The sequence below is a fragment of the Cricetulus griseus genome (genome assembly GCF_003668045.3).
Source record: "Cricetulus griseus strain 17A/GY chromosome 1 unlocalized genomic scaffold, alternate assembly CriGri-PICRH-1.0 chr1_1, whole genome shotgun sequence".
Classification (NCBI taxonomy): domain Eukaryota; kingdom Metazoa; phylum Chordata; class Mammalia; order Rodentia; family Cricetidae; genus Cricetulus; species Cricetulus griseus.
The window spans coordinates 18,857,305-18,884,650 of record NW_023276807.1 but is presented as its reverse complement, the minus strand read 5'-3'; positions in this window follow the sequence as shown (position 1 = coordinate 18,884,650).

The following is a 27,346-nucleotide window of genomic DNA, read 5'->3' as shown; positions in this document are numbered from 1 at the left end:
GAGAAGTTGACAGCCTTCAATGACTTTCACATTCCTGAAGATATGTTGAAGGACAACTCGATAAAACTTCCAGTACTTTGTGGAGTAGCAAAAGAAGAGGTCATTTCCCTTGCCTCGATGTTTGATGAAATAGAGATGTCTCAAAATGAAATAACATAGTTTTCAAATGATACAAAATAAAAATTTATAAATAGTTTTAATTAATTTGAGCCAAGCTGTAGGTAGTGGTTGATGGTTCCATCAAACCAACTATAGAAATAGAGGAAAACTGTTGAATAGATTCATCATGTCAGGAAAAGCCCTGTCAAGGTCAAGGTAGGTAAGAAAAAAGATCTTCCTTGAGGATCATTCCTGTAGAAATATTAGTAGTAAATGTTCTGCTTTTCAGGGTGTGTGTGTGTGTGTAAAAATATATATGTGATTATATATGCATTATTCCAGTAACAACAAAAGCAAATATAATAAACTTGCATCAGAAAGGAAGGTACTACCCATAGTTTAATTCAGAGATATAAATAAGCAAAGACAACAGGAAGTCTGGCATGAAGACAGTTTCCATATCCATGTTGTAGATCTTGATTGTAGCTCATCAGGTTTAAATTCTTCATACTGTTTTTGCTATAGATGAAGATGCAGGTTTGTAGAAGGGAACAGATGTGAGATTACTCCTCAATAAAGCATTAGAAAGAGCTGGGGGCCTGAAATCAAAGGGCATGGATACGGAAACTGTCTTCATACCAGACTTCCTGTTGCCTTTGCTTATTGAAGTAAATGCAGACAAAGATGGTATATTTGCAATATTAGCACAAATAACTACGGAGGTTATTTAAGGGGAATGGTATGGAGGACTTGTTGAAACATTCAACAATATAAGTTTTACTAACCTTATATCAATATCTTCATTCCTTTAAGTAGCATTTGAAGCATCATATTGCTTCTTAATCACTGTCAGACATTCATATACACATTATTTTTGATTCCTAATTATGAATAAAGGAGTTTGAAATGCACACTTCAATCAACTTATTGTTTTGAGATGGAGACTCTTGTAAGTCAGGTTGACCTCCATCTATGTAGCTGAGAATGGTCTTGAACTTTTGATCCTCCTCTCCCCATGATCTAAGTGGTAAACTCATGGGCCTACACCACCTGATCTGCTTTATATCTTACTGGTGGTCAAGCCCTGGGCATTATTCACATTATACAAACACTCTACCATTGCCATTACATTCCCAGTTTCCCTCGATATCCAAGCTATTCCATTAATATCTCAGTTGCAGTTATAGGTGTTGTTCCTGTTACTGTGGTGCCTGCTGCTGACCCGCAAGTTACTCAGCAAAAACCCAAGTGCAATGGAATAGTTATCCCAATGCCATAGACTACTTGCATTTCCTTCTGAGACTGGGACTACCAATTTGTCATGTCATAGTCTTTATATATGAACTTTCAAATGTGGGAAATTTCAGCAACATAAAGAATTTTCAATATCTATGATAACCAAAGTGTTAATTTCTTCTACTTATTAGACTTTCTCATACACGACTTTTAATTAAAGGTTTTAAAATAGTCCCTGAAGAGAACAAAAGCAAAGAAAATCAATTATGTTTTTCTTAGTAAACCATAAACTCTTGATTAGTAAAAGGGAGATTTAAACCAAGTGGCTGAATTTTGATATCAATCCATTTAATATTTTTTAAATTTACCTCATAAGAATATTGACATTTTAGAGTGAAGCATTTATTTTCCAAGGCATTGCAAATGTGCATAAGGTGCTAAAATAAATTTACTACTGGATGGCATTTCTGATGTCTTTTTCGGGAAATATTTTCAAACCTATTTTTTGTCTTATAAACTTAATATTCATCAATAATTTCATAAACAAGATTTATGTATCTAAAGTCCCACAGATGGTTTTCACACAAAGCTTTGGCCAAAGCTACTAGAAACCTGAGAGCACCAATGTTGATACAAGACAGATTTGCAAGCAGAACTGTGAAAGCTAGGCTACAGGATTTCCTTAGACATACTTCACCATGCAGAGCCTGAGATGCATAATTTTCATGGTTAGTAATGTAGAAAGTGACTCACTCTGCCAAAACTAATGATTTATTTCCTAAAATTGGCATGACTACATCCGTTTGTCAAGCAGAGCATACTTGAGTATTATAACTGTTTATCTGTGAAGACTTTTGTGTAGGACAGGATTATAAGCATGAAGCATAAATCTGGCTTTTCAAAATGCAAATTGCAGAAAGAGATAAAAAATATCCCCACAAGACTGTGTCCCTTGACATCGTAGGACAGTATCATGTTAACGTTGTTATATTTGTTGCTTCAACTTAAGGAAGGTATCATTGTCCTCTCACTTTTGACTTTTGTCTTTATATATTTATTGGGAAAGTGAAAATGAGATATGTTTGATATATAATATTGGGTTTTGAAGTAGGTACATACTATGAGATGACTAATTTTAGTTAATTTCTATTTGTATTTCTCATGTAAGTATTATTATTACCTATAAACAGTCTGTTTCTTACACAACCCATTCAAATGGTGACAGTTCTATAGCCATGTCTTTTTCTGTGTAGGGTGAATCTATGTATTCTCAAACACACTTCTTGACAAATGACTGGAACAATGACAGCAGTTTAATTGTGACTCAAACTCTGTGTTCTGTGACAACAGTTTTGCATCAATCTCTTCCAAAGGGAGATATTGAAGGTAGTCACTTGAAATTATGAGGGATAGAAAAAGAAGAGTAATAGGCAAAATCAATAGAAAAATGCACATTAACAATCTGGTGTTTCTCTAAGTACAGAAAAAAATTTAACTTATACATCACAGAATATTTTTTCATTTATGAATATAGGTGATAATAAAATGCATATATGAAAGTAATTACTTATCCAAATACTAAACCCAATCATCACCCTGCTTTTAATGTGTACTACTGTAAGGCTATTTGCAAACTCTTTTATGAAATTATGAAACAAGCAAGAAGAAACAAACAGTTCTATACAGGTGTATGTTTACTTTTGTTTCATAGCATACTTCTGTTTCTGACAGCTGAAAACTAGAGGTAATATTAATTATCTTTAAAACCACTTTAAAAAGATCTTAGTTGCTACTGATACAGTGTTTCCAGAGAAAAACAAGATTCATATCTGAGGCAGTTTGGATTCCAACCTGGAAGTGAATTGGAAGCTTAAATTCCAAACTTGATAGTTAATTAAGCAATTATAATTGTGAGGCATGTTCTTCATCCATCTTCATTTAACAAAAATATATTGGGTGTCTGTTATGTGCCAGGGACCATGGCAGGTACAGGAGATAAAATGGCAAGCAGAACAAATAGGCAAAGCAAAGACAGGTTTTGTTTTTATTGCGCATAAACTTCAGTGGAAATCAAATGTAGTAACCAGCTGCTCACACAATGCATACACATGAAGTGGGTAAGATAAAAGAAGCAGCATCTACTAACATGCATGAAAAAGAGTAAAAAGGTGAAACACGTTGTTCTAGAGAAGACTTCCTGAAGGAAGTGACAGAGGCTATTTACTCAAATTTCAGTGAGATGATTTTAAGCCAACTGTCAGTAAAAGTAAAAGACTATGAGCAAAGATTTGTGATGAGGTAGAATGCATCCTGGATAGAAAGCTAAAAGGAACTGAAGACAATGAGATTAAAAGATATCTAAAAATTTTCAGAAAAAAAAAAAAACTGATGCATGGTAGAGAAAGAAATTGCTTTAAAATCAGTGAAAAATGAACAGGATTCCAGGAAATTGACACACTTCTAGAGTAGAAAAAGTATTGTTCTAACATGCAGACAACAATAATGACAGTTTTCCAGGTGTGGTCCTCATGAAGAGTGACTCATCTACCTCTCAGGACAAAATTTTTGACAAGGTTTATATAATAGTCAGGTTTCTCCAGAAGGAAAGAAACTGATAAGCTTTTAGTTTGTCATATAGATAGTCTAAAAATGGCTGTTTCCAAATGGAAAGCCCAATAATCTAGTGGTTGTTTAGTTCATGAGCTTGGGAGACTCAGCTCATTTTCACTGTACATTGAAATCTCAAAATATTATGTTTTAATGCTAGTGAAGCATGAATTAGTGAGAACAGGCATAGAACATAATTTCTTTCTTCCTTGTCCTTTATTTAGTCTGCCACAGGAAGGAAGGAGGGACAGCTCAGATTACATCTGGGTCTTTTCCAACTTCAAGTCACATTGATTTGTGATGAGTATTCATTCCTACCACAAGCAAACAGATTACCTAAACATCTCTTACAGGTTTCCCCAATGGCTTGGGTATTTAGTTAACCCCAGCTGTAGCCAAAATGGCAATCAAATGATAGCCATCACAGCTGCCACCCCCTGTTTTTTTTTGTTTTTGTTTTTGTTTTTCAAATGGTGAGACTGAGATACTGCAGTTATCTTTGCATATAGAACAGCTGGATCACAGGATATCCGCGGTCCAGACCAAAGAAGAAGCTGGTGAAAAACAAATACATTGATCTAACTTGGCACAGGTTGAGTATTAAAAGGATGTATATGAAACATGGCTTAAGAGTTAAGGAACAAACCACAGCTTTCCGAATTTTATAATAAAAGTCAAACCACGGAAAAGATTCACAAAAATAATTGTTACAAAGAAATTACATTTCCAAAAGATTACTTTGGCCATATGGAGAATGAATTGTAGGAGATGCCAAGATAATTACAGCTTATTTCAGTGGTCCAAGTGATACTTAGTGAAGGTTTTTGAAACATGATCTGGTGGTCAGAATGGAATGATTTCTGAGAGGGTACACAGTGACCTCTGTGTTTATGAGAAGCATCAGAATGATGGTACTGTTATTTTTGGAATCAGGCTTCTTAGCAGCTCACACACAGCCATCAGGGTGATTTTCCTTGTTCATGTTCTCCTTCTGAAAGTTGGGATAGAAGGAGAAAGAACACAATGTAGATTAGTATATTTAAAAATTCTGAGTTGAATTCTTTGCTTTGAATAAGTTTTAGCTGTTTTAATTTCAAGAGATAGCTACCTACTCCTCTCCAGATACAATTAAACTGCCCAAGTCCTTGTGAAATCCTACAAATATTCTAGTTTCTGTTTATGCAAATTATTATATTGCTGCCATTAGAATGTACCAATTTTCATTTATGCAATTTAATTAATACTTGTATGGAATAAATAATTGTGAATATCAGGAAATGAACATTGATTAGTTAATCAATGGTATATTGATTTCACATGTAATAGCTTTGGCTAGAAAGAAAGGGTCCTTAGGCAACACAATTGCCGTAGTTCACATTTATTGATAGGAATGTCGGTATGATTTGAATTGGATAAGTTGCATGGAATTGTCTATCATATAGTCCATTGGTGAAAAGTTAATACTTTGCTTTTTTGTGTCTAGGTAAAATATGAATTTAATATAGTGGAATTATTCTTTGCATAATGTAACACACTCTCTTATTCAGTGTAACATCTAGAGCAGTGGTTCTCAAATTTCCTAAATGCTGTGACCCTTTAACATAGTTCCTCATGTTGAGGTGACTGCCCACAATAAAATAATTTTCATTAAGACTTCATAACTATTTTTCTACTATTATGAATAATAATGCAAATATCTGATATATAGATGGTCTTTGGCAACCCCTGTGAAATGATCATTTGCCCACATAAAGGAGTCATTCCCCACAGATCGAGAACGCCTGCTTTAGACACTGTGTGCAGAGGTAGTGTTAAAAGACCAGTGTACTCATTTTAGTCTTCTCTTGTAGTTGCCATGTGATTAGGAGTCAAGACTATGCAATTGTTTATCTGCCATTTTTGTGTAGTTCTTAATATATCATGATCACAAGTTTCTACCTTATTTATAAATGCTCTTATAGATGTGACCTTATATGCTCTCATAGATACCCTCATAATGAACAGTCAGTACCACAGGCACCCACTGTGGTCCAAGCAATCCAGAGTCTACTGACATTGCTGTGCTAGTCCTGCCTGCAACCACAAGGAGAGGGAGTGTCTGGACACATTTTGATACCCATCAGAGTATTGGACTTGCTTGTACCCACCAGAAGAGAACATTGGACCCATACCCACCAGGAGAGGAAGAGGCCACAACTGCACCCACTGGAAGAAGGGATGGGAAAAACAACAATATAAAACACATTGAACTCTCAAAGTCCCTTCTTGCAGCAGGGAAAAATACTAATCCACCACCAGAGGCTCCCTGGAGTGCAGAGGCCTCCTTATTGACATCCATGTTCAGAAACTTAACAAAGAGACAAAGGAACCAACAGAAGTTATGACCCAGTTGAGATTAACAGGCATTTATAGAACTTTCTATCCAAACACAAAAGAATGTATATCTTCTTCTCAGCATCACATGGAACCTTCTCAAAAATTGACCACATTCTTGACTACATAGCAAACATAAACAGGTACAGAAAAATTGGAATAATCTGTGTCTTATCAGACCACCATACTTTAAAGATAGAAATAAAAAAAAAAACAAATCAAAGTGCAAAAAACCTACTAACTCATAGAAATTGAACAACACGCATTTGCAACATTCCTGGGTCAAGAAAGAAATAAAGAAATTAAAGACTTCTTAAAAAAACACACTGAATAACAGAAAAAGCAATAAGACACCACCATAGTCTAGGGAATCTACACAAGCAAGACCAGAACATCCCAACAGAGATGAAGCAGAAAAGAAAGACCTTAAAGACAAATTCATGAAAATGCTAGAGACACTAAGAGAGAAAATAAGAAGTACTGAAAGAAATGGAAGACAAACAAATCAAAATTCAAGATGTGGAGGAAAAGACAAACTTAAAAGTGCAAGAAACAATTCAAATAGTGCAAGATTTGAAAGTTGAGATAGTGACAAAAAAAATCCAGTCAGAATGCTAGAATTAGAAAAGCTGGGTAAATGGTTAGGAAATACAGATGCAAACATAATCAACAGAATACAAGAGATGGAAGAGAGAATCTCAGGTGTTGAATATACACCATAAGAAAGATTCATCAACCAAATAAAAAAGTTTATTTATTTTTGGTGGAGAGGGGTTTCAAGGCCGGATTTCTCTGTGATTTTGGAGGCTGTCTTGTTATTAGTTCTTGTAGTCCAAGCTGTTCTCCACCTCACAGAGATTCCTCCTGCCTCTGCCTCTGCCTCCCCACTGCTGGGATTAAGGGTATTCGCCACCACTGCCCAGCTTCCAATTAAAATCTTAAGTCCAAGAAATCCCTAAGACAAAATATCCAGGAAATATGGGACACTGTGGAAAGATCAATCATAAGAATAATAGGTATAGAAGGTGAAGAAACCCATCCTCAATGGTTCAGAAAACATATTCAACAAAATCACAGAAGAAAACTTTCCCAACCTAAAGATATCCCAAAGTATATGATAGACTCTTATGACCCCTTATGGAAGGCCTTACCCTCCCTGGGGAGCAGAAAGGATATGTGATAGGTAGGTTGTTAGTTGTGGGGGTGGTAGGGGAGGAGGGGACCTAGTGGGAACTGGGATTGACATGTAAAACAATCTTGTTTCTAATTCAAATTAAAAAAAGGAAAAAAAAAGAGAAAGAAACACATGCCAATGAAACTACAAGAAGATTACAGAATATCAAATAGATTGGACCCCAAAAAAGTCCCCTTGCCACAAATAATCAAAACATAAAACATACAGAATAAAGAAAGAATATTAAGAGTAGAAAGGAGAAAGGCTGAATAACATATAAAGGCAAACCTTATCAGAATTATACCTGACTTCTCCATGGAAACTCTGAAAGCCAGAAAATCCTGGATAGATATTCTACCAACACTAAGAGACCACAGATGCCAACACAGACTACTATACTAGAAAATTTTTCAATTACTATAGTTTGAGAAAACAAGATATTTCGTGACAAAAAATGACTTAAAAAATACATATCAACTAATCAGCCCAACAGAAAATAATGGAAGGAAAACTCGAACCTAAGGATATTAACTACATTCCCCAAAGCATAGGAAATAGATGATCCCACTTTACCAAAAGCCAAAAGAAAAAGCATGATAAATCCACACACAATATCACCACAAAACCAAATCCAAAGCAAACAAAAAGTAACACTCAATGGTTCTTAATTCCCCTCAACATTAATGGTCTTAACTCAAGTATAAAAAGTCATAGGCAAACAGAATGGATACAAAGACAGAATCCACCCTTCTGACACATACAAGAAACACACCTCACCTTCAAAGACAGATGTTACCACAGAGTAAAGGGTTGGGAAACTTTTCCAATCAAATAGACCCAAGAAGCAAGCAGGTATATCTATCCTAATATCTAACATATTGATTTGAAAGTAAAATCGAAGAAGCTCATTTCATATTCATTACAGGAAACATTCATCAGGATGAAGTCTCATTTCTGAAGATCAATATCCCCATTTTGGAAAAAGAAACATTACTTACACTCAAATCACACACAAAACTTCACAAATTTATAGTGGCAGACTTCAACACCCCACTCTTACCACTGGACAGGACTACCAGGCAGAAATTTAACAAAAAAGGGAACTAACATAAATTATGACCCAAATGGGTTTAACAGACATCTATAGAACATTCCATGAAAAAGAATATACCTTTCTCGTCACCACATGGAACCTTCTCTAAAATCTACCACATACTTGGTAACACAGCAAACCCCAACACACACACACACAAATGGAATAACCGCCATTATCTTATTGTATCACCATAATTTAAAATTAAAATTCAACAACACAAATTGCAGAAACTCCACAAATCCTGGAACTTGAACAATACAAATTTCATCATACCTAAATCAAGAAATAAATAAAGAAACTAAAGACTTCCTAGAGTTCAATGAAAATTAAGACACAATATGCCCAAATTTTGGGACACTATGAAAGCAGTTATAAAAGAAAAGTTCATAGTACTAAGTGTCCACATGAAGAAACTGGAAAATAGTCACACTAAAGAATTAACAGCACAATGAAAGCTCTAGAACCAAAAGAGCAAAACTTACCCTGGAGAAGTAGATGCCAGGAAATAATCAAATTGAGGGCTGAAATCAATAAAATAGAAACAAAGAAATAAATACAAAGTATCACTCTAACAAAGAGTTGATTCTTGGAGAAAATCAACCAGATAGATAGACATTTATCCAAACTAACTAAAAGGCAATGAAAGAACATGCAAATTAACAAAGTCAGAAATGAAAAGGGCGACATAACAATGGACAATGAGGAAATCCAGAGAATCTTGAGGTCATAATTTGAAAACCTGTACTCCAAAGAATTTGAAAATTAAAGGGAATGGGCAACTTTCTGGATAGATACCACTTATCAAAATTAAATCAAGGATAGATAAGCAATTTTAACATACCTATAATCCCTAATGAAACAGAAGCAGTCATCAAAGTCTCCCATCCACAAAAAAATACCATGGCCAGATTATTTCAGTGCAAATTCATATCAGAAACTGAAAGAAGAACTAAAACAAATACTCCTATAATTGTTCTACAGAATAGAAGGTTCAATGTCAAACACTTTTATGAGGCTACAATCACGTTGGTACACAAGCTACACAAAGACACACTAAGAAAGAGAACTACAGACCAATATCCCTCTTGAACATTGATACAAAATACTCAACAAAATACTGGCAATAGAATCCAAGAACACATCAGAAAAATCATCCATTATGATCAAGTAGGCTTCATCCCAGGGATACAGGAATGGTTCAACATATGAAAATCTATCAATGGAATCCACTCTATAAACAAACTAAAAAAGAAAACCTACAGGATCATCTTACTAGATGCTGAAAATTCCTTTGACAAAATCTAACACCCCTTCATGACAGAGGTATTAGAGAGATCAAAGATACTAGAAACATATATACACATAATAAAAGGCAATATACAGCAAACCAACAGCCAACATCAAACTAAATGAAAAGAAACTCAATGTGATTCCTCTAAAATTAAAAACAAGGCAAGGCTGTCCATTCTCTCCATATCCCTTCAATACTGTTCTTGAAGTTCTAGCTAGATCAATAAGACAACAAAAGGAGATAAAGTGAATACAAATTGGAAATTAAGAAGTCAAACTTTCACTCCTTGAAGATGATATGATAGTTTACCTAAGTGACCTGAAAAACTCTACCAAAGAACTCCCACAGCTGATAAACACCTTCAGCAGAGCAGGTGAATATAAGATCATCTCAAAAAATATCAACAGTCCTACTATATGCAGAGGATAAATGGGCTTAGAAAGAAATCAGAGAAACATCACACATTAAAATAGCCACAAACTCTGAGATACCATCTTACTCCTGTCAGAATAGCCAAAATAAAAAACAACAATGACAGTTTATGCTGGAGAGGATGTGGAGAAAGGGGAACACTTCTCCACTACTGCTGGGAGTGCCAACTTGTACAGCCACTTTGGAAATCAGTATGGCGACTCCTCATGAAAATGGGAATCAGTCTACCACAAGATCGAGCAAGTCCACTCTTAGGCATATACCCAAAAGAAGCACATTCATACAACAGGGACATTTGTTCATCGATGTTCATAGCAGCACTATTGTAATAGTCAGAAACTGGAGGCAGCCTAGATGCCCCTCAGGTGAAGAATGTATAGAGAAAATGTGGTACATTTACACAATGGAGTACTACTCAGCAGAAAACAAAACAAAACAAAAAACAATGGAATATTGAAATTTGAAGGAAAATGGATGGAACTAGTGAGTGAGGTAACCCAATCACAAAAAGTCAAACATGGTATGTACTCACTCATATGTGGATTCTTGACATAGAGTAAAGTATTACCAGCCTACAGTCCACATTGCCAGAGAAGCTAGTAAACAAGGAGAACCCTTAGAGTGACATACTTGGTCCCCTGGAGAAGGGGAAAAGGCCAAGATCCCCTGAGCAAATTGAGAGCACAGGAAGGGAGGGAGCTAGAAGAATGAGAAGAGGAGGAAGGATGCAGGGTCATGAGGGAGCTGAAAGGTTGAGTTAGGGGAAGAATAGAAGAAAGGATATGTGATAGGTGCGGTTTTAGTTGGGGGGTGATAGGGGAGGATGGGAGGGAAAAGGGAACTGGGATTTTCATGTAAAACAATCTTATTTCTAATTCGAATAAAAAAAAAACCTGAAAAAATTTAAATAGCCACAAACAAAATAAAATATCTTGGAGTAATGGTAACCAAACAAGTGAAAGTCCTGTATCTCAAGAACTTAGAGTCTTTAAAGTATGAGTTAAAAAAAGGTAACAGAAAAGGGAAAGACTTCCCATGCTCTTGGTTATGTAGGATCAACAAAGTAAAAATGGCAATCTTTCTAAAAGCAATATACAGATTCAATACAATTCCTATCAAAATACCAGCACAATTTTTCACAGACCTTGAATGAATAATACTCAACTATATATGGAAAACAAAAGACTCAGGATAGCCAAAACCACCCTTTACCATAAAGGAACTTCCAGAGGTATCACCATCCCTGACTTCAAGCTCTGTTATAGAGCTATAGTCCTGAAAACAGCTTGGTATTGACACAACAATAAACTGATAGACCAATGGAATCAAATTGAAAACCCTGATATTTAACACAAACCTATGGATATCCTCTTTTTGACAAAGAAGTTAAAGTTTTACAGTGAAAAAAAGAAAGCATCTTCAACAATTTTGCTGTCATATCTGCATGCTTACATGTAGAAGACTACAGATAGATCCATATCTATCACCATGCATAAAACATAAGTCCAAAGAGATCAAAGACCTCAACATAAATCCAGGTATACTGAACATCTTAGAAGAGAAATTAGGAGGTACCCTTGAATGAATCAGTACATGAAACTGCTTCCTGAGCATAACAAAAGTTACACAGACACTGAGATTAATAATTAATAAATGGGACCTCCTGAAACTAAGAACCTTCTGTAAAGCAAAGGACATAGTCAATAAGACAAAACAGCAGTCCACAGAATGGGAAAAGATATTTACCAACCCTACATCTGACATAGGACTGATTTCCAAAATATACAAATAACTGAAGATTCTAGTCACCAAAACACCAAAAATCCTATTAAAAAGTGGGGTGCAGAACTAACTAGAGATTCTCAAAAGAGGAATCCAAAATGGCTGAAAGACACTTAAGAAAGTTTTCATCATCCTTAACCATCAGGGAAATGCAAATCAAAAATAACACTGAGATACCATCTTACTCTTGTTAGACTGGCTAAAGTCAAAACCACCAAGAACAGTTTATGCTGGAGATGATGTAGAGAAAGAAAACAATACTAAACTACTGGTGGGAGTGCAAACTCATATAGCCATTTTGGAAATCAGTATGGAGGATCCTCAGGAAAATGGGAATCAGTCTACCACAGATCCATCAATACCCAAAAGATGCACATTCAGTTAAAAAGGAGATCTGTTCAACTTTGTTCATAGCAGCATTATTTGTAATAGCTAGAACCTGGTAGCAACCTAGATACCCCTCAACTGAAGAATGGATGAAGAAAATGTGGTATATTTAAACAATGGAGTACTAATCAAAGTTAAAAAAAATGGAATCTTGAAATTCACAGGCAAATGGATGAAAAAGAAGAAATCATCCTAAATGATGTAACTCAGTAACAAAAGGAGAAACATGGCATGTACTCACTCATATATGGACTATAGACACAGAGCAAATGATTACCAGGCTACAATCCACACCTCCAGAGAATCTAGGAAAGGAGGACCCTAAAAGAGATATACCTGGTCCCCTGGAGAAGATGAAAGGGGCAAATCTCCTGAGAAAATTGGGAGCTTTGGAGAAGGGGAGAAAGAGATAGGAGAAAAAGAAGGGGAGAAGAAGAGGGCAGAGGAAGACATAAGGGAGCAGGTAGTTTGAGTCGAGGATAGAAAGAGAAGGGCAAGAAAAAAGATATCATAATGGAGGGAGTCACCATTGGTTTAAAGAAAAATCAGGCACTAGTGAAATGTCTAGAGGTATACAAGGATGACCCCAACTAACAATCGAAACAACCGTGCAGAGGATATCTGAAATGCCCTTCTTGATATTGAGATTGATGACTACCTTATATGCAATCCTAGAGCCTTCATCCAGTAGCTGATTGAAACAGAAGCAGACACCCACAGCTAAACACTGAGCTGAACTGTGGAATCCAGTTGCAGAGAGGGAGGAGTGATGAGCTAAGGATTCAAGATCAGGAGGGATAAACCCACAGAATCAGGTGACCTGAACGAGGGACAGCTCTTTGACCCCAGACTGATAACTGAGGAATTAGCATAGGACTGACTCAGACCCCGAGAATGTGGGTGTCAGGAGACCTGGGCAATCTATGGGTCCTCTAGTAGTAACTATTATTTATCACTGGTTTCTGAATGGACTTTGGCAGCCCACTCCACATAGAGGGATACTATTTCAGCCTAGACACATGCGGGGAGGTCCTAGGTCTTGCTCCAAATGATGTGACAGATTTTGAAGATCCCCATGGAAGGCCTCACCCTACCTGGGCAGCAGAAAGGGGGTTGTTGGAGGCCAGAGGTCGAGGGGAGGGAGAAGGAATTGGGATTGACATGTAAAGCAAGCGTGTTTCTAATTTAAATTTAAAAAAGAAAAAAAAGAGTTTGAATCTTCGTCCTTTTGGAATAATTGGGTAAGGAAAGAGAAAATGTATTTCTTATTTTAAAAAATGGCATCTTAATAAAAAAAAAAAGGAGGAAAAACATAGCATTTTTACTTGGGAACGCATCTATGTCCAAGCTTACAATAACTTAATGTATTAAAAGTATTATACTATTTTATTTAGTAAGTGAATGTTTATGCTTATTATGTAAATTATCAAAGTACTCTATTCCAATATAGTGATCCTTATATGTGAATCCTGTAGCATTATATTTAAACACATCATTATAGTGCTATTGGAATTTCTTTATGTCACATGAACAATTGTAGTAGATTCTTCTTTTTTTAACTGTTCATATATCTTAGAATTAAAAGTAAATATTGTGTATTTTCTCCACAGTACTAGCATTATACTAGAAAATACTAGTACAGTTTAAATCTAAAATGAATTTTAATTACCCCAATTTTAAGTTGTAATTTACATTATAGAAAAAACAATATGGTGCATTTGACAAGTTTTGGGGAAAAACATTCATTCATTCACCAAGCATTATTTTAGAAGTAGAACCTTTGTCACTCTTTTCTGTTACTTTTTTGTTCCCATAATTTTATGTACATGAGCAAACCAGTAATTTATAAATAAATAATTTATAAATAATTTATAAATGATGTTGACACCAAACATATTTCAAGATTCATAAAGATCACTGATTTACACATGTCATATTGAAAATTCAATCTTATCATCACCCATGACAAACTCACTTCCTGACACCCTGATTAAGGAAGTAGGAAGTTGCCTAAAATACTGGTTTCATGACATATATCAAATTTCTTGAAATTTTCATTAGGTTTAGCCAGCAATTTTGACTAGGTTTCATCAGGTTTGGGTATTTACATTGAAATATATAATTTGTTTAACTTGGCTGTGGTTAAACAAAAATGCTGCAAATGCAAATTCATTTTTATGTTATAAAAAGAACGAGAAAAAGCATTACATCAAATTTTCTTTAAGTTGAATGTGCTAAAATAGTTTTCATAGTACATTACTTTTTGTAGAATTTTATTCTAAAGTTACAGTGCCTTGTTTTTCTTTTGTATCTAAGAGTGATGAAAGCATTAATTGTACCAGTTGGTTGGTTGTCTTTGAGTGTCATAAACACTGAGAGAGAGAGAAAGAGAGAGTGAGAAAGAGAGAGAGAGAGAGAGAGAGAGAGAGAGAGAGAGAGAGATCATGAGTAAAAAGGTCAAAAATCATGATCATATTTGTTTGCTAAACTCAGAATAAACAGGAAATAATCAATGATTCCAAAGCTCAAGGCAGGACTCATGTGTGTCTTTGACAAATATCAAATATTTCTTTGATATTAATATCTTGATTTATAAACAGAGATACTACAAAATCCAGGCTTAGATTATTTTGCCTAAACTGAAGGCATGCATGTGATGTAAAATATGCTAAATCTGTCTCTAGCTTCCTGGAAAGAGTCTACAAGGTTGGGGAACTGGGGAGCCATTTCTGTTCCCTCCACACGTTGACCTTGCTATGTCCACTTTTAATATTTGCAACAAAGTAGGAATAACATGGCTTATGACAAAGTCACAATTTTTAGATGTTATTATTTTCATTTCTTATTCGTGTGTTGTGTTTTTCTAAATATTGTTTCTCCTTTTGCTTCTTTTCTCTTCTCTCCATTCAGTGTTCCTCTCATATACTGCCTCCATGTATTCTAATTCCTCTGTCATTTTCTTTCATATGGTGTTTTGTCATAAAAAAATGAGAAGTGACTAGTGCAATAATAAGCAATATAAAAATATTTACATAAAAGTCTGACAAATATTTATATATATGAAAATTAATGTTTTTAACAATGTAATAATAGATATTAGGCAGCAATGAATTAAATAACCTAACAATCTAATCAACCTGAAATATGAATGAATTTGAATGTTCCATATTTCAGATATTCAGAATTTACTGCAAAGGAAATATAATCAAACCAGTGTAACACTCATGGAAAGACAGACTTAAATAATAATGAGTGGTTTGAAATCAGTATGTGAAAGAGATGTCTACATTGCCATGTTTGTCAGGGCAGTGTTCTTAAAACCCACCTATGGAATTAAAATCATCATCCAGTAAATAAACAGCAGAGTTCTATTTAATTTATTAAACTTCGACTACTTGTCACTTAGGTAGACTTGGGTGAACCTATAATTACAAATTCATGACAAGCATGTTAGAAAGCCAAATATCATACACTCTTGCCTATGCATGTAATTCAACATGCTGAATTCTATAATAGAATAGAAGTTATTTACAATGATGGGACAATGTTGTCTGGAAATGTATTTAACAGTGTGGTAGCCACAACAATTAATTATGCAGTATGAAAATATTAACAGCATATTGCACTTGTATATTAACTCCTCTAATATTATGTGTATGTATGCTCCCCAATCTTTCAAAACATCTCTAACCTCTTTATCCTTATATTCATGAATATATATATATATATACATATATATATATATATATATATGTGTGTGTGTGTGTGTGTGTGTGTGTGTGTGTGTGTGTGTTTGTGTGTGAAGAATATTTTCTTTTTCTATAGTAACTTTAAATTTCCTGTCAGAGGAGTCATCTAAGTTCAAAGACGAAATTTTTCATGACAGACATACAAATTTATTGTTTGATATATTTTCAGTTTTCTGGTATGTAAAATTAATATTTCACGGAATCCATTGGAATGACTTCCAAGAAAAATATGCTTTTAATTATTTAATGTATAACACCAGATTAATATTTCAAAGTTACTACTTTTGACTAATGTAACTTTTAACATTTACAATATTCTAATTTATTTACTGAACCTTAAATTTGATTCATAATGTGACACTGTGAAATTAGTAATTTTGGAGTTGAATTTTTCTGTATTAAGTGGTTAACTTATTAAACATTTAAACTAGTATTTTTAATTGTTTATTTTTCACTTTGACAGCTTTTTAGGATATCAAAAAACAGGATCTCTGCACAATGGCTTCAAAAATTGTTTTTTACTGGATACACTGTATATTTATCCCAAAAGTGAGCCTATACACACTTTGACTTTTACTCTCTGCATCCTCATTTGATTGGCTTAATAAAATGACTTTAATTCAATCAACATTGAGGTACATTTTAAAAATGGAGACACTTAAACACACTTAGAAATTCTAGTCTTACCTTGGACAGAATGGTTTGAGGATGGTTAAAGAGGGATATAAGGGAGAAGATGAAGATGATGCCGAGATAGAGAAAGAGGATAGAAATGGAGGGAGAGACGAGACAGAGTGTAAAAGAGTTAATCAGCCCAAGGAAAGATACAGTTCTTAATTATAAAGACTGTTTAACATAGCATGGAAAGAGAGCTGAATCAACTTCTAGGGTTGGTCCTGGGGAAATGAGCAATTATTGGGACCAAGAAATAATCATCACATCAAACTTGGGCAAAGAGTTTAAGAGTGATCAAGAGTCAGCAGTCAATCTCTGGAACATGTTTAGTGAATAGTTCAGCTCATAATCACCCAGAGTTTTGAAAACGGTGTTGCTTGCAACAGAGATGCCACACCTTTTTTTCACATTGACCCCTTTAAAAATTCTAGAAATGTTTGTATTTATCTAGCTATAAAAACTCCAAGTATAGTTATTTATTTTAATTTATTTATTTTATGTAGAAATAAATTTTTGCTGAACACTGTTACTGCAGGATGGAGACCAAATTCAATATATTGGTCAATGTTGGTGGATGTCTCTTTCCCTCCCACCAGTTCCAAAATAAGCTACACAGAGACTTATTTGTAAATGCTGGGCCTATAGCACAGGCTTATCACTAACTAGCTCTTACAACTTAAATTAACCCAATTCTATTAATCCATGTATTGCCATATAGCTCGTGACTTTACCTGTCCTCTAGCATACCTTATTCCTTCTGTGTCTGCTAGCAACACTCTTGACTCTGCTCTTCCTCATCAAAGAATTCTCTGTGTTCCAGGTTGTCTCATATAATCTTTACTGACCAGCTATCACCCAATCAGGTTTTTGTTGTTGTTGTTGTTGTTGTTGTTTTCCAAACATGGTTTCTCTGTACAAAAGCCCTGGCTGTCCTGACACTTACTTTGTAGACCAGGCTTTCCTCAAACTCATGGAAATCCACCTACCTCTGGCTTCCAAGTGATGGGATTAAAGGCAGCTATCACCACCTTCCAGCAGGCCAATCAGGTCTTTATTAATAATGAGAGTAATATATATTTATAGTGTATAAATTGCACAGCAGGTCATTTTTTAGAATTATTTATAAATGGTACATCAGTGTGTGAGAATGTTCATGAGATGGAAATTATTCTGAAATATTTCCTAAAGTCATGTTATTTAGTGATTTTATTCTGCCTAGTTCTCAGTATTCATGTGGGAGACTAAAATCATCTAACCCCATTCTTTTGGCCACTGACTGCACTGCACCCCTGGGAATTAACCCATCCAGTATCACACATACACAAATACCATTAAACAACAAAAATAATTTGTAACAAAATTATCTATAATGTACATATAAAATATATTTAGATATAGAATATATTTGTATGCATATAATTAGTCTCAACAGCTATTTATGAGTATTATAAATATAAGTATATTTATATGTATTATTTCATTTCAATGGTGGAAGATTTTGCTGATAGATTATTTTCTATCTCTGTTCAGGTCTCACACAATTTAAGCCTGTTTCTTGCTTTCTCTTTAATCCTATTCCGAAGCTGTTATGAACCTCTCAAGCAAAAATCGTTTCTCAAGTATTAGTCTCATAATTTTCAAAAGATAGTGTGTCTAAGTGATTTGAAATATTATTTAAAATGTTCTATTCAGATATAGGCTTTCACTTTTATTGAAACATAAATATAAAATTGTACTAGTGAACATTGATAAGCTCTGTTAACTACAAGACTGAGTCATGTCTAGCTGTAAATCAAAGCTTCATTTCTAGTATCTATCTGTGTGAAAACTGCTGTTTGATTTGATACCTAGAAGTTTTGACATTGTAAATAACATGAAGATAGCTATCTCCCAGTCGCAGCTGTCCAGAATTGGTTACAGTTTTAAGCATTTTTAACAAATTATTTTAAATCACACTAATATATGCATATATATGTTTATATGTATATATATTCTAAGTAAGTTATTGAATAAGAGATAACATAAAAATTCAATAATTATATATTACCCCATTAGTAAATTAGCATACCGAGTACAGTTATTCATATTCCATGTATGATATATAAAACATTTTTAGTCAAGTTTTTTTTGCTTGGTCATAACCAATTTTACAGCATATGTCTGAAGCAATAATATTTATCAACTGTGATAATATTACACAGAAAAGCCAGAAGAAATGAGCACATATTCGAAGAAAAATACCAGAAAGCACAAAGTCAGGAACTTTTCATACACAGTAAAATTATCCCAGGCTCCTTAGGAGCTTTGGAGTCAAAATTCCTTGGACTTTACTAGTTGTAGTTCAAATGCACATAATTTTGACTACTTTATTTTGTGAGAAAGAAAGTCAGTTATAATTATACTCAATGGGCAGAGATGTAAAAGATATCATTTCCTGCTTCTGGCTAATTCTGTTTGTATTTAAGGTAGTATATTTATATTTAGTGAAGATGAGGTCTGTCACAAGCTAGAGATAGAACAGAGGTTCAGAACGCATCTTCTGATGGACACAGTGATCTTTCCATTTCAAATGATTGCACAATTTATAAAAATGCAAGCAACTGAAACAGTCCTCTCTCAACCTGTTCAGATAACAAAGCTTATTAATTGGTCCTGCATCTCTCTCTGCTTTCCTTTAGAACATCTTTCATACCATTTATAGAATTTGTACATTTCTACTAATTCCACTTATCTTATTCTCCCAGTATACTTCTCTGTCTATAATAGCCTCCTAACTGTGCCCTTGGTAATGTTTCTTATTTGGTTATTTTTTATCTAATCTCTTCAATCTTCATATTGCAGATAGTGTTTTCTCAAATAATCTGATATATGTTCTTTTTGCTATAATTAGATTCAACCAAGACCCATCTCTCTGAAAAAAAAACATGCATGCACTTTGAAATACATTGAATATCAAATTGTGTAGAAGCACAGTGTCCCCATCACAGCTGCAGTGTTTCTATTGCTTAAAAGGAAATGCTTGTTCAGCACGTTTTTATGGGCAAACAACATACTGAAAGTTAATCCAAACATTATATTCTAAAACTTACACAAAAGCAATTTAGAAAATCTTCAAAACTATTATTTTATACTAAATCTAAGACACATGACTATTGAATAAAATACTCTTCTAGAGCCGTACCTTTCGAGTTTCTTATATGACATATTAAGGTAGGGTATAATCATTCTGATGCATTATGCTACATACACCTGAGAATAGAAATCATTTCAATAGAGACTGTAAATAGTTAAAGAGCTGGTAAAAGTTTATCTTTTCCTCACTATGTTATATATATATATATATATATATATATATATATATATATATATATGGACAATATTTAATGAAATTAGTTATGCATCAAGTAGTATTGTACTGATTTCAGAAAATCTAAGAAGCCAGGCAATGGTGGTTTACACCTTTAATCCCAGCACTTGGAGGTAGGTGGACCTCTGTGAGTTCCAGTCAGCCTGGTCTACAAGAAAAGTTCCAAAACAGTCAATGCTATTATGCAGGTAAATTTTGAGCAGAAAAATCAACATCAAGAAAGCCTAAGAGTAATTATAATGACTCATTAATTAATACTAACCACAAGTAAATTACAGTTAAAAATTTCGGACTGGTAGGATACAACAATTTTTGCCATATTTCCTCATGGAATTTATTTGAATGCTACATAAAATATAAATAAGCAGTCTTTGTTTGAGGCAATATATTCACCTTTGATCAACACAGAAAACCAAACATGAATTGGAGAAGCAATTAAGTATAAAACAAAAGCTGCTAATTCCATCTAATTTTTTCTAGAGAAAAATGAAACTTAATACATGAAAAAGTAATAGTTGCATAAACAACCCTTTCTCATAGAAAAAAATACTTTTCTCATCATTTTAAAATACATTTTGTTTTAGTTTTGAGTCTGAAAAGCTAAGTCAGCCCCATTAATATTCAAATAAGAACCATTTTGCTCTATCTTATTCTCTTCTTTGAAGTATCTACTGCATTAAATATCTATAAGGAATAAAGGAAACAAAGCCGATCAACCAGGATGTAATTCAAGAAGGGAATCCAAGAGCATGTTTCCTCCTCATTCACAGGCATATGACAAAGCTAGTATAACTAATGTCCACTTTCAGGGATGACTTTCCAGTTGCCTCTGAAGAACATATGGTCTGCCTTAGGTTATTCAGCCAATATTTAAAGAGACCAGCTAACCACACACACCAGAATTCCATATGTGCCCATTGTTAACATTAAACAGTATGAGTTATCTTAAAGAAGACTGTAACCTCGCTTGCAGGGTTGTCTTTCTGAGCATTGTCTCAAACATTTCTCCAGTGAATCAGAAATGATGAGGTATGAAGGCCACACTTGTCACCTTGAAACAAGTTGAAAGTTCAGCCCAACACTATTATGGAAAATGGAATAGAAAGAGGGTAAGAGCCAGAAGTGATGAATGCAAGGAAACACTGTTTTCTGGACATTGCAAGGATGCTACATATAAAAACCCATAGAGATCATGAGAGCATAGACAAAACTTACCGATATTCCAGCTAGACAAAACTGTAGCATGATGTTGGTGGTGTGGGAATAAAGTTTTATTTATCTCTAGTTAAAAAGAAGCCTTTTTGAAACAAGCTGTTCATGAACAGTCTAATTTCTGTAGGACTTTGTAGTTTCAAGTAGTTGACACAGGTAATAAAATGAATGAACTCTTTTATGGTAAACAAAATCCAAAATAATTCCTAATGAATCAGTAGAATTACTGCTTTAATAATACAGCATTACTCTAATATAATTTATAACTCGGAATAATCAGTTACTAATGAAGATATTTTGGTTATTTAAAATAAATGAATTAAATGATTTCACACACAAGTAAGTCATCAAATCTTCTGGAATTCTTAGACAGAAGTGAGTGTCATTTCTTGGTCTCTAAATAGCTAGATCTGTGACTTTTTGAGAATTCACCTGTTATTTTCCAGCTTCTAATTCTGTCTTCTGTGCTTTAACTTAAGGAGCATTATTCTTCTTTATAAAATGAAAGAGCCAACAGGGGAAGCATAAGACAGAAACAGAGAAATGTGAACAAAATATATTGTCTTAGTTAGGATTTCTATTTTGTGAGGAGACATCATGGCCATGATAATACTATTTATTTATTTATTCTTCATTTTACAAACCAACCTCAGTTGCCTTCCCTCCCCTTGTCCTGCCCTACCACTTCCCCACTTCCCATCTACTCCTCAGAGGGAGTAAGGCTTTACTTGGGAAGCCAACAAAGTGGGGCATACAAAGTTGAGGCAGGACCAAGTCCTAACCTGTGCCTCAGTATCAAGGCTGAACAAGGTAACCCAGCATAGGAAATGGGGTCCAAAAAATCAGTTCATTCCCCTGCTGCCACTGCTAGGCTGTGTCCCCCACCCCCAAATACATTAAGCCACATAAACTGACATCTATATTCACTGTGTCTACTTGTGTCCCACTATGGTTCCCCAGCTGTCAGTCCAGGGTCATTGAGCTCTCATTAGCTCTCAGCTGTCACTTTGGTTTCTCCATCATGATCTTGATGACACCCACACTTTGCTCATATGATCCATCCTCCCTCTCTACATCTGAATTCCACGAGGTCAGTCCAGTTCTTAGATATGGGTCACTGTATCTGCTTCCATCAGGTACTGGAATTAGCTTCCATGATGACAATTAAGGTAGTCACTAATTTGATTAATAGGGAATGCCCATTCAGGCACCCTCTCCACTATTGCTATAAGTCATACCTGGGGTCATCCTTATGGATTCCTGGGAATTTCCTTAGCAAGAGGTTTCTCCCTAAACCCATAATGGCTCCCTCTATCAAGATATATTTTATTGCTCTCCCCCTCCATCCCTACAAATGGGCACAGAAGACCACTTCCTAAATACAATACCAGTAGCACAGACACTGAAAGAAACAATTAATAAATTGGACCTCCTGAAACTGAGAAGCTTCTGTAAGGCAAATGATATGGTCAATAAGACAAAATGCCAGCCTACACAATCAGAAAAGATCTTCATCAAACCTACATTAGACAGAGGGCTCATCCCCAAAATAGAAAAAGAACTCCAGAAACTAGACATCAAAATACTAAATAATCCAATTTAAAACATACAGTACAGATTTAAACTGAATTCTCAACAGAAGAAACTCAAATGGCCAAAGATATTTAAGGAATTGCTCAACATCCTTAGTAATCAGGGAAATACAAATCAAAATGACTTCAAGATGCCATCTTATACTGGGCAGAATGACTAAGATCAAAATCACTGATGGCAGCCTATGTTGGAGAGAATGTGGAGTCAGGGTAACACTCTTCCACTGCTGGTGTCAGTGCAAACTTATACAGCCATTTTGGAAATCAGTATCACAGTTTTTCAGAAAATTTGGAATAAATCTATTTCAAGACCAGCAATACCACTTAGGCATATACTCAAAGGATGTAAACTCATATCACGTGAACATTTCCTAAACTATGTTCATAGCAGCATTATTTGAAGTAGCCAGAACCTGGAAACAACCTAGATGCCCCTCAATCAACTCAATCAATGGATAAAGAAAATGTGTGGTACATGTTCATGATAGAGTACTACTCATTTGTAAAAAAAAAAAAAAAAAAAAAAAAAAAAAAAAAAAAAAAAAAAAATGACATCAGGAAATTTGCAGGCAATTGGACAGAACTAGTAAAAAACAATCCTCGGTGAGGTAACCCACACACAAACAGACAAACACCATATATACTTACTCAAAATAGATAGTAGACATAAAACACAGAATAGTAAGGCTATAATCCACAACCTTAGAGAAGTTAGGTAAAAGGGGACCCTAAAAGGAACACACTTGGAAGCCCTCAGGAAAGGGAAATAATCAAGATCTCCCAGGTAAACTGTGAGCTGTGAGCGGGGTAGAAGAGAAGGGGGAAGAAAGGGAAGATGAGGGAATGAGAAAGCCTCGACAATTCCTATAAAGCAAACATTGAATTGAGGTGGCTCACTTACAGTTTCAGCGGTCTACTCAACTATCATCACGGCAGGGATCATGGCAGTGTTCAGGCATATGTGGTGCTGGAGTTGAGAGCGCTTACATCTTGACTCACAGGCAACAGGAATTCTACTGACTCAGTAAGAGTTATCCTGAGTATACAAAACCTCAAAGCATGTCCCCACAGTGACACACATCCTCCAGAAGGTTTGACTGAGTTTAAACGTGTGCCCTCCATCCTCAAGGTCTGGATTAAAGGCATATGTCATCCGGCCTTCTCTAACAGGAACTCACTTCCTCCAACCAGACCATACCTCCTAATAATGCCACTCTATGAATATATAGGGGCCAAATACATCCAAACTACCAGATATATCAATATCTTTAGTCAAATAATAGTGTGTCATTTGCATTAAAGTCCTTAAAAAGGAAACTGTGAGATGATGTGGAGCAATGAATGTTCCCACAATAGAACAGTGGTGGAAACTGTGGGGTGGGCTCTCATCCCAAAGTCCTTTCCCTGTTTTCCCGATCAAGTTTGATGTGGAAATGTTGTTTGTGGTAACATGGGCTACTACATTTGTGAATCTGAATTTTAAGAATGTTTTAATTTTCTTTAAATTTCATTTTCGTGCCCTTAACTAGAAGAATAGAATGGAAAGGGATTCAGACTATAAAGAAACCATGATGCTGAAGCCGTGCCTGATTAGAAGTGATTGGCCAGCTGGAGGCTCTCTCATTGAAAGGTCAGTACCTGTGGAGAATTTTTATTTGTTTGTTTGTTTCATTGTTGGTTTGTTTGATTTGAGACAGCATCTCACTTCATTGCCCTGACTGATCTGTTCACTATGTAGATCTAGCTTGCCTTGAACTCCCTATGATCCTTTTGCCCTGTGGCAGTGACTGTTCCCAAGACAACCACTCGGTAAATGCAGCTTAAAATTAATTCATTTCCCAATGTTCCTTTTTATACAAGTCCTTGTTTGGCTTACATCAAGTGATGTCATCAATTATATGAATGAAAAGTCCACTGAATGATTTTTATTAAGGTATCAAAATAAGTCTTTGGGTTTGAGAATTTGTGTGTGTGTGTGTGTGTGTGTGTGTTCATGTGCTCACATTTTCTCTTTCTTTTCTTCCTTTCTACTCATGTCAAGGACTACTGCTTTCCTTTTCTTTCTATTTTTCAGCCCCAGTCTATCTTTTGAAACAAGAGGTTTAATTATGGTTACATAGGTATGGGTGAGCAGTTGTTAAAAGAAGCATAATGAGCAATTATTTACATGAGCATGAACAACTTGCACATGGTACACCATCTAAGAGAATGATCTGTATGCATATCAGTTCTTAGGAAAAGGTAAAGCTTTAAATCCTCCTTCTCCTAGAAACCACTATATAATGCCACATGTGTTTAGGGAAGTGCTTCATTAGCACTTCAACCCATAAAATAAGGATGATGGACCCAATCTATGCAGTCCTGCTTCATACTTTTTATGTGCTAAACATATGCATTATAAATCAATTTAGAGCACCATATTGCCTTAACAAAGATAAAGATCTACCAGCAAAGTGCTTCAATAGAAGCAGAGAGAGCATCATTTAGCTCCTTATCCATACAGCCTTGAGGTGTCTTCAGATATTGTTCAATTTCCTAGAATATCCAGAACTGATCAAGATCCAAACTAGACAGAATTCTAGTTATTATTTCTAAACCTCGTCAAACCTGTAGATATCCAATTCAGGTATTATTCCTACCTGTAAATTTCAAGGGCCATATAAGCTGTGGTGCTCACAATTATTCTAGACATGCTTATTGATACTTTGTAGAAATCCATGGAAGCCCAGAGTAAGATATTTTAGTATTAACGTCTTTGTCTAGTCATATATTTTCACTTTTTATATCTCACTGAATATGATGGTTTTCATTTAGAAAAATCTGATGTGATTTGCAGCAACAAACACTCCTGCATCTTATACACCATCTTGGTAGGACTGTGTATATATTAGTCAATCACTGGCCATGTAAGCACACATTGAGCAGAAGTCAACACTGTATATTCAAAAGACAAGTACTTCTAGCACTTTTTCATGCCGAGCCTTTACTATGACTTTAGTTTATTGATCATAGTTATGTAGCCCAGTTTTGCTCTAGTTTTTGCCCAGGTATCCCAGATGCCCTGTCTTTTACCTAGAAAGAATGTTTCTCCAGGATTATTGTAGCATTTCTAGACAGTTGAGTGTTAATTTGTTTTCCACACAGAAAAAAATGAGAAGGGATAAAATCCCCATTTTGGACCAAAGATCTAGAAGACCACCAACAGTGTAGTTGTGGTACCCTAGTAAAACAGTATGACAGACATGGAGATTTTTCCAGATTTAAGTAATAATTCACATCTCTTTTTATGAAATTAAATACCTACTACCATAAATTTTTAATACTTGGGCTCAATTAACTCCCTCAGCTTGCTAATGACAATGATATTGAGGCTGACTTTTAGGTTTAACATGACACAGGATTATTATGACACCTACTTCCTCTCTGATGTTCCTTCATGTGAGCACAAAATAATCAACATATAGCAAAGGTGCCTCAACAATTCATGAACAGAAGGCCCAAGATTGTAAGTAAACTTCAAACCACCTGAGACCAGGCAGGCATGGGTTCCCAGAGACACTACTCAACAAGGTAAGGCCTATGGTAAGCTGATGATAAGAACATAGAAGAATTTCTCCCACCCATCACTTCCTGTTTGACAAATGGCTCAGACATATTACTGACTAGGTTTCACAATTAATTTAATCCATTTCTACTATTCCATATTTTACCATGAGTCTTGTGAATTCTCCCCTCACATCTAGCTTCTCAGGCATATACATGGCATCTCCCTGGCTCCACCATCTTTCTCTACGTAATTCTTTTTGTGGTTTTGGCTGGTTCAAATCTAAAATATTTCATTTTTTTTCTAAGGGTTAACTTTGTATTATAGTAACTTTCCTTAGCTCACACAATGCAATTTAAAAATTTACAAATAGTTGTCATAGAAGAAGAAGAAATGTCATATGTATTATGTTCAGTAGACTTTGATGTTACTGAATATGTATTTATTATATATTAGTTACAAACATTAATAAAGAATTTTAATCAACATAGCATACCAAATCATCTAAGTTATAAGAGTATAAAATATGAATTGGAATACAGTAGAAAAGTGTAAAATCATTAGAAATAAAGAGTTAAGGTGGAACAAATATTTACAAACATGCTAATATAAAAACTTGTATAAATGATTGAAATATAACTGCAAACATCAGAATCATGTTTGTGTAGAATAGAAAATATCATCTAGAACACTCGTTCTCTATCTTCCTAATGCCATGACTCTTTAATAC